Source organism: Amblyomma maculatum, chromosome 7 (assembly GCF_055883805.1).
Source record: "Amblyomma maculatum isolate TAMU_Amacu chromosome 7, ASM5588380v1, whole genome shotgun sequence".
Taxonomy (NCBI): Eukaryota; Metazoa; Arthropoda; class Arachnida; order Ixodida; family Ixodidae; genus Amblyomma; species Amblyomma maculatum.
In genome coordinates this window covers 111,959,793-111,973,174 of record NC_139350.1, presented here as the reverse complement: position 1 = coordinate 111,973,174, position 13,382 = coordinate 111,959,793, and the positions used below count along the sequence as shown (strand labels likewise).

The 13,382-nt window shown below is 46.8% G+C and overlaps 1 protein-coding gene across 6 annotated transcripts in view; it reads left to right on the top strand.

The window, feature by feature from the left end:
• Nucleotides 1-13,382, top strand: part of LOC146184434 (uncharacterized) — a 237,256-nt gene that overhangs the window by 38,459 nt on the left and 185,415 nt on the right. The window lies entirely within an intron of this gene.

The window sequence follows — 13,382 nt, the reverse complement described above, 5'->3', positions numbered from 1 at the left end:
TTATCTTTGTCAATCATAAATCATAATAAGATGCTACCCAACACAGTTCGAATGTTTATCTCATAAAAGTTAAGCATGCTTTTTTCTCCGGTATACGTGCGGCCTTCCGTTAAGGAATATTTGCTCTATAGTCCCAAATTTTGTTCTGCATGAATAATTGCAAGAAAAGTGCTCTGCATTTTCATCGCTGTTTTAGTGTAGTTTAAAATAACAATGAGCTCAATAAGGACAACGCATGAACGAATAACAGGAGTTGCATAGGAGGGAATATGTCCAGTTGTTTTCAGGGTGACTTAGTTTTGTTTGGAGCAGGGGTATTCTTCCATGCACGAATGTGCCGCTTAGTTCATGCCACAGCCTGTCGACTCTTATAGACTGAATTTGATTGCGTGCCGGACGCTTCTTAACGAAATTAAAGACTAATCGAGTGCGGCTCTATAGAACACAGAAAAAAACAATTTTTAAAGCATTTTTATATGGGAATTCAAATTTCTCGTCTTGCCTTCTTAGAACCGTGAGATTACAGATACGACGACTTACTGATCTTGGTGTAATGCAAGTGACATCAAGCTAGACGCACTAGACGCATTGGTTTCAATACATCCCCAGCTGAAACTTACTGTCAACAAAATGGCATTCGCAATACTACTAATGTTCCAATGGGCGACTTCAATGCCAAGGTAGGGATAAAGCAGGCAGGAGACCGGTCAGTAGGTGACTACGGCATTGGTTCTAGGAATAGAAGGGGGAGTTACTAGTTGAGTTTGCAGAGCGCAATAACTTACGAATCATGAATACCTTCTTCGGCAAACGGAAGAACCGGAAATGGACATGGAAAAGTTCTAACGGGGAGACTAATAATGAAATCCACTTCATAATGTGTTCAACACCCGCCATTATGCAAGATGTAGAGGTAATCGGGGAAATGCAATGCAGTGACCACAGGATGGTGAGGTCCCGGATTAGCCTAAATCTGAAGAAGGAACGCAACAGATTAGTAAGAAAAAAACCCATCAACGAATTAGCGGTGAGGGGTAGAGCAGAAGAGTTCAGAATCTCGCTACACAATAGGTATTCAGCTCTAACCGAGGATGGCGACATTACCCTAGAAGCAAGGAACAATAATTTCAGAGATACCTATCATTATTGAGTGCGCGGTAGAAGTAGGCGGCAGGATAATTAGAGAGGATACCGGTAAGCTGTCTAAGGGGACGAAAGATTTGATTAAGAAACGCCAGAGTATGAAAGCTCCCAATCCAACAGACCAGATCAAATTGGCCGAGATATCAAACCTAATCAATAAGCGCAAGGTGGTCGATATAAGGAAGTATAACATGGAGCAATTGAGCATGCTGTAAAGAACGGGGGAAGGCTTAAAGCGGTAAAGAAGAAATTGGGCATAGGCAAGAACCAGATGTATGCGATAAGGGATAAGGCGGGCAACGTCATCTCGAATATGCACAAGGTAGTCAAAGTAGCCGAGGAGTTCTATACAGTTCTCTACAGTAGTTAAAGTAGTGAGGATCGTAATGAGATTGGCGGTATGGAAACACAGTCAGATGTTCCACCAGTGACGAAGGACGAGGTCAAGAAAGCACTAGAAACTGGAGAGGATAAGATAACTACAGATTTGCTGAAGGACGGGGGGGGGGGGGGGGGGTATCCTGCTAGAAAAACTGGCCTTCCTGTATACGCAGTGCCTGATGTCATCGACGGTACCGGAACCATGGAAGAATGCAAACATTATCCTCATTCATAAGAAAGGGGACTCTAAGGACCTTAAAAATTACAGACCAATCAGCTTACTGTCTGTTACGTATAAGGTATTTACTAAGGTAATCGCTGATAGAATCAGGACAACATTAGACTGCAATCAAGCAAAGGATGAAGCAGGTTTTCGGAAACGGTACTATACTATCGATCATATCCATAACATCAATCAGGTATAGAAAAATGCTCGGAATATAACCAGCCCTTATAGATAGCATTCATTGATTACGAAAAAGCATTTGACTCAGTTGAAACCTCGGCGGTGATGCAGGCATTGCAAAATCTGAGGGTAGACGAGCCGTGCGTGAAAGTGCTGGAAGTTATATATAGTGGCTGCACAGCAACCATAGTTCTGCATAAAGAAAGTAACAAAATTCCCATAAAGAAAGGTGTTAGGCAAGGAGACACAATCTCCCCAGTACTATTCACATCTTGCTTAGAGGAAGTATTCAGAAACTTAGGATGGGAGCAGTTAGGGATAAGGATAGATGGAGAATCTCAGTAATCTGCGATTTGCTCATGACATTGCCTTGCTAAGCAACTCGGGGGACGAACTGAAAATAATGATTGATGACCTAGACAGGAAAAGTAGAAAGGTAGGCTTGAAAATCAATATGCAAAAGACTAAGGTAATGTTCAACAGTCTCGGGAAGGAACAGCAGTTTACATTAGGTAGCGAAGTACTGGAAGTAGTCGGCGAATATATCTGCTTAGGACAGGTAGTAACCGCAGATCCGGGCCACGAAAAGGAAATAACAAGAAGAATAAGATTGGGATGGAGCGCATTTGGCAAGCACTCGCAGATTATGACTAGCAGCTTACCGGTATCGCTCAAGAGGAAAGTATACAACAGCTGCATCTTACCTGTACTCACCTATGGGGCTGAAATGTGGAGGCTAACCAAGAGAGTTCTACTTAAGTTGAGGACAACCCAGAGGGCTATGGAACGAAAAATGGTAGGGGCAACATCAAGAGATAGGAAGCGTGCAGAGTGGGTCAGAGAAATCAACTAAGTTACCGACATTCTAGTGGAAATTAGGAAGAAGAAATGGACATGGGCAGGACATGTAGTGCGAAAAGAGGATAACCGATGGTCGCTTAGGGTAACAAACTGGATTCCAGGGGAAGGAAAGCGTAGCAGGGGTGGCAGAAAGTTAGGTGGACGGATGAGATTAAAAAGTTTGCAGGGGTCAAGTGGATGCAGTTAGCAAAGAACCGGGTTAAACGGAGAATATGGGAGAGTCCTTCGCCCTGCAGTGGGTATAGTGAGGCTGATGATGATGAAGAATATACATCACGAATTCTAGCAACCCTGTTCTGAAGGGAGCAGTTCTGTTGATGGCAGTGCCGCTGTCAGCACCGAAGCAGTCTGCCTTTTCAAAACTTCTTTTATGGGATACTGATAAAATAGACTTAAGCCGCAAAAGATACGATTGCTATTTGCAGCACAAAAGTAAATTTCCTGGGGATTCTTTCATAAGTAAGTCCTATTCATAAAGTACAGTATATCTACTCAAGCCTACAAGGTGCTCTACATGGATAGCCACAAGTTTTAAAGTAGCCCCGCGAAATTATCGGCTCCGGCCTGACTGTCAGCTCCTGCCTAAACATGGTCTCGGCCTTCGGTTTATCAATCACAGTGAACTATAAACCATAATATTGCAGTGTATTCATATCCCTTTCCCACCATACCTTACGTCTTCAAAAGTCATTAAATATGTAATAATATTTATAATAATTATTAGTTTACGGGAAAGGAAAGTGGCAGTATCTGTCACACTTGTTATGTGGACACCTGAACAGCGCCGTGAAGGAGGGCAAGAAGGTAGAAATGAAAGCGGAAAGGGAGAAGGGGCGCCGTAGTGGAGGGCTCCGGAGTAATTTAGACCATCTTGGGATATTTAACGTGCACTGACATCGCACAGCACACGGACGCCATTTCGTTTCGCCTCCATCGAAACGCAGCCTCCGGCGGTCGGGATCGTACCCGGGTACTCCGGCGGAGTAGTAGTGCGTCTTAACACTGCACCACCGCGGTTAAAATATATCAGTGATACTGTTTTCCTGGTTTCGGCCTCGAACCAATTACTTCGGCAAACATGCATGTATCGGATTCAAGGATGAGTACTACTAAGACACGGCTGCTATATACTGTTACGACCAAGCATCCGCAATTGCGCGCTCTATTGTTCGCCTGTGGGCATGGATAAGTTTTGTGAATATGTGGTGATGGTCCAATGGCTCTAAGTGAGCCTGTTTCCAGGAATCCTGTTTTGTAAGCATGTTTTGCTTTGTGGACAACCTGCAAATGCCAAATTGACCCTGTCAAGAGAACGTCTGGAAAAACACAAAGAAACGTCCCCCTGAGGGAAATAGCAGGAAGTGCTTTCTTTCTTTTGTTCACCCTTCCAGTCGAGAAGTGCTATCCTCCAGTGATGAATGCCTCCTATCCAAAGGAGACGACAGAGTGACATGTCCGCTGACGTGCAGGACAAGAAAGGAGCATGACTCATACGGCCATTAAGTGATTTCCCGGGAATGCAGGAAAGATTTGCAATTGTCGAAAAGGGACCATGTTGGGAGCCCTATGCGGCGCCACGTGCACTCGGGTTTCTGAGAAGTAAAACCCCTTGTCAGAACCAGCCTGTGGTTTCTTTGCTGAAGAATAGAAATGTACCTCCTCTCCTCGCCGTTCCCAAGCTTTTCCCGCCAACAAGTGATCACGCCCAACGAATGAATGCCGGACCAGTCAGTGCTTCAGACCATCAGTGCAGTGATGTGTTCGATTGGATGCCGATACCTGAGGGGCGTGCCCTGGATTTGGTTGGTCAGCATCTTCAGAGAGGGGCTGGACATAGGGGGTTTTTAAGGACGCTGCAGAGCACGAAATGTCGCTCTGGGCCCTGGGTAAACGGCTCATCCAGTCGCTTCTCGCTATGAACTCTTAACGCTTGCCATTTTGCTGATGTACCCTTCTTTTTCGTGTAAATAATCTTGTAAATAAGTTTCTCAAAGTGCCATTAAACCTGCTTGTACATATTTCACCAACTTCGAAGATTCAATCCTACTTCAACCCCGAGTCTCTGCACGCTACCAAGTGAAGGCCGGGTCGACGTAGCCCCAGCGTCACGACAACTGGTGTCCAGCGTTGGGATCTGAATCTACAAGCCACAACATCTGATGACTGGAGATGGGATCTGGATCTACAAGCAGCAACATCTGGTGATCGGAGGTGGCATCTCAAGCAACAAGCAGGCGCAACAATCGGCCAACAAGAAAGCAGCTCGGAACATCGATCGCATGTGTGGGTGAGTGCTTGGCTTTTCTTCTGATGTGGACCAGGTTCTAGAACAGGGTTAGATTTTAGAACTGGCAAAGAGAGTGTGGAAACTCCTTTAGGTTTGGTAGTTTGCACAGTTGTTTTGGAAGTAGCCGACACTCGGAGCGATCATGGACCTACAAAAGCTGCAGAAACCGGAACTGTTGCAATTGTGTGAGGAATTGGGAATTGATACAAGTGGTTTGGCACGAAAACCTTTGATTATAAAGGCAATCACAGATTTGGGAACCGATGATGAGGAGCTCAGTGAAGCATGGAACCTCATCGGTCAAAAAAAGGAGCAGCTCAGACAGCAAAAAGAGCGGGAAAAAGAGGAAAAGGAGTGGGAAAAAGAGGAAAAGGAGCGCGAACGTGAGAGGGAAAGAGAGGAAAAGAAGCTAGACATTGAGCTCCGGAAATTAGAACTAGAGTTGAGCAAGAGGTCGGGCGATTGTCCCCAGCTAGCGGTACCTCGTCTCAACAAGGAGACAGATTTCAAGATGTCAAAGTACATGCAGCCATATGTGATATCAGGGGATATCGGTCTGTATCTGGCTAACTTTGAGCGAACTTGCGAAAAACTGTCCTTCCAGCGAGACACTTGGTCTCAGAGATTATTGACGGTTCTGCCCTGCGAGGCAGCGGAGGTTGTCGCGCGGCTAAGCAAGGAGGACGCGGACAACTACGAGAAGGTCAAAGCTTGCCTTCTGAGAAAGTATAGGCTTAGCGCCGAGGCGTTCAGACAACGTTTTCGGAACGCTACTAAGTCCAGGGACGAGAGTTACCCTGAATTCCTGTACAATTTAAGAGTAAATTTGGGCGAGTGGCTAAAGAGCACAGATTCCTACAGTGATAGGGACGCTGTAGTCGAGCGAATTCTTTTGGAGCAGTTTTATAGCTGCCTCCCAGAAAAAGAAAGAAATTGGTTACAGGACCGAGGCGACATTAAGTCGGCAACTGAAGCTGCCGAACTCATTGAGGAGTACGCTTCGCGCCGACAATTCAGCAACCCAGCAGTGGATAGGCTCCGCAATCCCAAGTTCAGCGTGAATAACCGTCAGAAAAGGCACTTTGCTAGATTTGCAAACGAAGAAAGGAAGGCTTCTTCAGGCAAACGCCCTAGAAAGGACGGCAGTGAGAAAAGTGGGGAAGTGACCAACGCGCAGAACACAAAGAACAAGCTTGGGGCTAGGAAGCCGCTCACATGCTTTAGGTGTAATGAGCAGGGTCACATTGCCGTCAACTGCCGGAAAGAAAAGATTGCTTTCTCGTATGTCAGTGACTGCGATGAAAATATGCAGCTTTTGGAACCTTACATGCATGACCTAGTAGTCAACGGGAAGCCTTGCAAGGTACTGCGCGATTCGGCCGCAACGATGGATGTTGTCCATCCGGCGTATGTGTCGCCTTCCGACTATACAGGACAGTGTGCATGGATCCGCCAGGTAGTGGAGGAACAGAGTGTGTGCTTGCCAATCGCGAACGTGGTCATCGAGGGCCCTTTCGGCAAGTTAACAACCGAGGCTGCCGTTTCAGGAAAGCTTCCTAAGTGCTATCCGTATTTGTTCTCCAACAAATCGGACATGCTACTGCGAAAGAGGGGCATCCTTTTCGGAGACAGAGTTGTGCAAGCCTTAACACGTTCAAAGGCGCGAGAACTAGCTACACTGCTCATTCCAGAAGAATCCACAGCGGAGGAAACGGCAGTTAAAACAGTGGTAAATGCGGAAGATAGCAGGTCAGAAAACTTTGAGAGCGAGGCATCTCAGATATGTCAACTTGAAAGTGAGCTTGATGAGACGCGGAATGAGGACGTTCTAGAGAGTAACCTCTTGCCGCCGGTGTCTAGTAATCTCACGAGACTTCTAAGTGGAACCCGAGAGGACTTAGCTAAGGAGCAAGCCAATGATCCCAAGAATAAGCTCGAAGTACAGTGGGAAGGACCTGCTAAAGTCGTTGCAGAGCTTTCTAACACTAACTACGCAGTGAAAATTCCCGGTAGGCGTAAAGAAGTGCGCATTTATCATTGCAATCTTATGAAGCCTTATGTGCAGAGGGAAGCCGTGGTAAATCTAACGTTAAACCTTCCCGAGGAGATGGGGGACAACTTGATTTGCCTCAGCGGAAAAGGAAGCAACGCTCAGGAGCTTCTCAAAAAGACGGAGCAGAGAGGAGAACTAAAGAAATCCCAGCTGTCCGATCTGGGCGAGATAATAACAGAGTTTGAGGCCTGCTTCGTGGACAGGCCAGGCAGAACTGATTTGACTGAGCACGATATTGAGCTGACTTCAGACGTGCCAGTGCGATCAAGGTGCTACCGATTTTCTCCAAGGCAAAGAGAAATTCTGGATAGGGAAGTAACTCGCATGCTGGAATTGGGAGTAATAAAACCCTCGGAAAGCGATTATGCTTCGCCTATGATCTTAGTAGAAGCTCCAGGTAAAGACCCTAGGCCTGTGGTAGACTACCGAAAGCTAAATTCTCTCACCAGGGATCAAGTGTATCCTATTCCGAATATTGAGGAGAGAGTAGAACAGGTCAGTAGAGCGGCATATGTGACTACGCTGGACCTTACTCGAGGATACTGGCAAGTACCGCTCACTGAACGCGCCAGCAGATACGCGGCTTTCGTCACTCCGACGGGCAGCTACCAGCCAACAATGATGAGTTTCGGGCTCAAAAATGCTCCATTTTGTTTTTCCCGACTCATGGATAGGGTTTTAAATGGGTGTGAAACATTCGCGGTGCCTTATTTAGATGACATTGCGGTTTTTTCCGACTCATGGGCGGACCATATGGTACATCTAAGAGCTGTACTGAGCCTTTTGCGTCAAGCTGGACTAACCGTAAAGGCCGAGAAATGTTGCCTGGCAAGGGCGACCGTGGACTACTTGGGTCACAATGTAGGTCAAGGTTTCAGGAAACCCAGCGAGATTAAGATTTCTGCGGTAGCAGACTACCCGCGGCCGAGCACGAAGACGGAAATTCGAGCATTCCTAGGTCTGACTGGATACTACAATCACTACATCCCTAACTATTCAGCTTTGGCCAGCCCTCTGACCGACGCTCTCCGCAAGACAGAACCGACAAATGTAGTCTGGGACGAACAAAAGGAAGCCTCCTTCGTAAACCTGAAGGCTGTGCTGATTAGCCGTCCGGTATTGCGAGCTCCAGACTATGACCGAGAATTCACGGTCCAGTGTGATGCCAGTGATCGAGGGTTAGGTGCTGTTCTCTGCCAGAGAGATGACGACGGTAATGAGCACCCCGTGCTCTACCTGAGCAGAAAACTGAGTTCTAGAGAGAGAGCTTATTGCGCGTCAGAGAAAGAGTGCGCTTGCATTGTATGGGCCATTCAAAAATTGCAGTGCTATCTTGGAGGGGCCAAATTCACCGTAGAGACGGACCATTGTCCCCTGGCTTGGCTGCAAACTGCGACATCGAAGAACAGTCGCCTTCTTAGGTGGAGCTTGATTTTACAGCAGTACAATTTTGAAATAAGATACAAAAAGGGGAAGTTAAATGGGAATGCGGACGCGCTTAGCCGCTCTTTCTAAGCGGTCCGAGATGTTCCTCACCATGTATCCAAATTGATAATCAGGTTTTTTTTTTTTCGTGCGCTTGTATATGTGTGACTATGTAAAGCAGCACGTTTGGTTTTCTAGGAATACGTGGGTCCTGAACGTCTTGAGAGTGGGCTTTTCTCGAACAACAATGGCAGTTTTCTTTTGACCTGGTCTCTTCAGAGGGGAGCCGAGTGCTTGCTTCGACATGTGGTTGAGTTTCAGACAGCTCGAGCAATTTGGCCTACAACAATCAAGACAACGCGACAAGCAACAGCGAGCTTCAAGCGTTCACGTGCAGGCCATTAAGTCGTCTCTTCATGCAGCAGCTGGGACTGCTGCCCTCCGAGACTCTTCTGGCGGGGGAGGAGGCTGTTACGACCAAGCATCCGCAATTGCGCGCTCTATTGTTCGCCTGTGGGCATGGATAAGTTTTGTGAATATGTGGTGATGGTCCAATGGCTCTAAGTGAGCCTGTTTCCAGGAATCCTGTTTTGTAAGCATGTTTTGCTTTGTGGACAACCTGCAAATGCCAAATTGACCCTGTCAAGAGAACGTCTGGAAAAACACAAAGAAACGTCCCCCTGAGGGAAATAGCAGGAAGTGCTTTCTTTCTTTTGTTCACCCTTCCAGTCGAGAAGTGCTATCCTCCAGTGATGAATGCCTCCTATCCAAAGGAGACGACAGAGTGACATGTCCGCTGACGTGCAGGACAAGAAAGGAGCATGACTCATACGGCCATTAAGTGATTTCCCGGGAATGCAGGAAAGATTTGCAATTGTCGAAAAGGGACTATGTTGGGAGCCCTATGCGGCGCCACGTGCACTCGGGTTTCTGAGAAGTAAAACCCCTTGTCAGAACCAGCCTGTGGTTTCTTTGCTGAAGAATAGAAATGTACCTCCTCTCCTCGCCGTTCCCAAGCTTTTCCCGCCAACAAGTGATCACGCCCAACGAATGAATGCCGGACCAGTCAGTGCTTCAGACCATCAGTGCAGTGATGTGTTCGATTGGATGCCGATACCTGAGGGGCGTGCCCTGGATTTGGTTGGTCAGCATCTTCAGAGAGGGGCTGGACATAGGGGGTTTTTAAGGACGCTGCAGAGCACGAAATGTCGCTCTGGGCCCTGGGTAAACGGCTCATCCAGTCGCTTCTCGCTATGAACTCTTAACGCTTGCCATTTTGCTGATGTACCCTTCTTTTTCGTGTAAATAATCTTGTAAATAAGTTTCTCAAAGTGCCATTAAACCTGCTTGTACATATTTCACCAACTTCGAAGATTCAATCCTACTTCAACCCCGAGTCTCTGCACGCTACCAAGTGAAGGCCGGGTCGACGTAGCCCCAGCGTCACGACAATACTTACCTCTTGAGGGATAATGGTAACGCGTCATACATGATCTGATAGCACTTGCCGAGCGCACTTAACTTACATTCGAATCTTTCCACTTATTTTCATTTCTGACCCAGATCTGCGACTTCTACCTGTCCTGTATCTCCATTTACCCTCACTACCTCCAGCACGTCGCCACCTATCGCCAACCGCTGGTCGTTTCCTAGGCGACTGAACCTTGCTTTAGCCTTCTGCATATCAAAGTTTATTCGCCCAGTTTAATTTACTAGTCCTTGTCATTAATCATCTTGTGCACTGCGTCACCTGAGCTGCTCAAAAAGGCAATGTCATCCGTGAACCTCAGAATACTGAGGTATTGTTCATTATTCTTTATCCCGACCTTTTACTAATCAAAGTATCTGGATACATCCTGTAAGAAAGCGGCCCTGTAAGAAAAAAATCGTGTCTCCTTATCTTCCCTTATATGAATCTATAGTGGATGCTGTGCAGCCACTATACATATCTTCCAGTATTTCTTATATGACTCCTCTACAGGCATGCAGTCGCAAGGAAATGAAGCAGCAAATCGGCAGACAGATGTGCATCGCGCACATCCGATTCTGATGGCTTCGAGAATACCTCAAAACAATTGGTGGAGCCTAGTAAAGAAGCGATGCTGAACATCTGCTACATAGCGATGAAGCCGAGTTGGCATGCACTTTGGCGAGTGCAGAGTCTTGAACGCAGCAACAAGTACTGGATGTAATAAGTCCAACTGAGTGTTATATCAGGCTAAAGACTGCATCAAACATTATCTGTCTAAACATTTTCCTACTATGCGTTTAACTCCACAGTGATATGCAGAAAGAAAGCAGACATTAATTGTAATGGTTTCCTCAAAACTTTTCTCCACTGGGGTTTATTCAAATTTTTTTTAGTGGCAGCTATACTCTACGTACATTCTTTTTTATTGCGATCAAAAGCATCCATATAATGAAGCTCAATTGCATATGGGTCGCCCTCATTAATAAGCATAAGTTCCTGTCTTGGTGTTGCTTCTCGCTATCGCTACAAATGAAATATTAATGGGAAAGAGATCCATTTGGTTGGCACAGTCATGAGATTTCAACAATATGAATAATCTGATTGAATTATTGCAATGATCCTTGTTCGCGGAATTAGTTTCTGTTCCCTGTGCAACTCTCCCACACAACTGTGTCCAAAAGAGTTGTGTTCAAAGCACGGTTTGCCACACAAATATTCATTACAGAAATAAGTCCGATAGCCTGCAGTAAAAAACGTAACTAATCAGGAAGAGCCATACTTGAAGTGAAAGCTACCTTGTAAAGCGATTTTTTACACACGTTACAGAGCACCGCCGGCGCAGCTCTTAACCTAACAATTCATCCTCGTCATCATCATCATCATAAGCCTGACTATACGCACTGCAGGGTGAAGGCCTGTCCATATTACTTCAATTAAGCCGGTGTTGTGCTAGCTGCATCCACTTGACCCCTGCGAATTTTTTAACCTCATCTGCCCACCTTACTTTCTGCCACCCCTTGCTACCCTTTCCTTCCCTTAGAACCCAGTTTGTTACCTAAGCGACCATCGGTTATCCTCTCTTTGCACTACATGCCCTGCCCATGCCCATTTCTTCTTCTTAATTTCAATTAGAATGTCAGTGAAATGAGTTATTTCTCTGACCCACTCAGCACGTTTCCTATCTCTTAACGTTGCCCCTACCATTTTTCGTTCCATAGCCCTCTGCGTTGTCGTCAGCATGAGTAGAGCCTTCTTTGTTAGCCTCCACGTTTCAACCCCATAGGTGAGTACAGGTAAGACGCAACTGTTGTATGCTTTTCTCTTGAGCAAGACCGGTAAGCTGCTAGTCATAATCTGCGAGTGCTTGCCAAATGCGCTCCATCCCAATCTTATTCTTCTTGTTATTTCCTTTTGATGGTCCGGATCTGCGGTTACTACCTGTCCTAAGTAGACATATTCGCCTACTACTTCCAGTATTTCGCTACCTAATGTAAACTGCTGTTCCTTCCCGAGACTGTTGAACATTACCTTAGACTTCTGCATATTGATTTTTAGGCCTACCTTTCTATTTTCCTGTCTAGGTCATCAATCATTATTTGCAGTTACTCCCCCGAGTTCCCAAGAAAGGCAATGTCATCAGCGAATCGCAGATTACTAAGGTGTTCTCCATGAACCCTTATCTCTAACTTCTCCCATTCAAAGTCTCTGAGTGCTTCCTCTAAGCAAGCTGTGAATCGTACCGGGGGGATCGTGTCTCCATGCCTAACACCTTTCTTTATAGGAATTTAGTTACTTTCTTTATGCAGAACTATGGTTGCTGCGCAGCCCCTATATATATTGATACGGGGCAGAAGGCTAGCACAGGAAACCGCAGCAGGTGAAGGGCAAGCGTCCACAGCACAGTAGAGCAAGTGTTCTGGCAAGTCCCAACGGTTTGTTCAGCTTCGTCTTCCTTTCGTGTCACTACTGTTTATCGTCCTCTTCTTCAACATCCAGCAACGCGCAGGGCATATATGTAACATTACCCCCCCCCCCCACGAAAAGCACAGTCTCGGTGCGCATTATGTCGAACTACTGCAGGTGTAGTACGGCTTCATTCGGGCGACATGAACGATCTCAGTACGTGACATAGCGGACTGTTGCGGCGGATGCACAGGGGTGATCTCATATGCCACAGGAGTGACTGGCCGTAAGACACGGTAGGGTCCTGCGTAGCGTGGCAAGAGCTTCTCACACAGCCCAACTCTACGAGCGGGAGTCCAGAGCAAGACGAGAGAACCCGGAGAGTAGTGGACGTCGCGGTGACGAGAATCATGGCGGCGTTTCTGGGAATTTTGGGAGGAAGCTAGTCGGCGGCGAGCAATAACCCGGGCGGCGTCAGCTCGAGATATGGCGTCACGAACATAGGAGCTGGCATTTACGGTGGGAGGCAGTATGCTATCAAACGGAAGGGGAGGGTCGCGGCCGTATAGGAGATAGAAGGGGGAGTAGCCCATTGTGTCGTGACGGGAGGAATTATATGCGAACGTTACAAACGGCAAAGTAACATCCCAGTCATGGTGATCATCCGATACATACATTGACAACATGTCCGTGAGCGTGCGGTTGAGGCGTTCGGTGAGGCCGTTCGTTTGTGGATGGTAAGCGGTGGTGAAATAGTGCTTAATGGAGCAGAACCGGAGAATTTCGTCGACTACCCGAGCAAGAAAGCAACTGCCACAGTCAGTGAGCAGCTGGCGTGGAGCACCATGGAGCAGGATGACGTCGTGGAGAAGAAACGCAGCCACGTCAGTTGCACAGCTGGTAGGTATCGCTCGGGTGACAGCGTAGCGCGTAGTATAATCCGCAATCCATT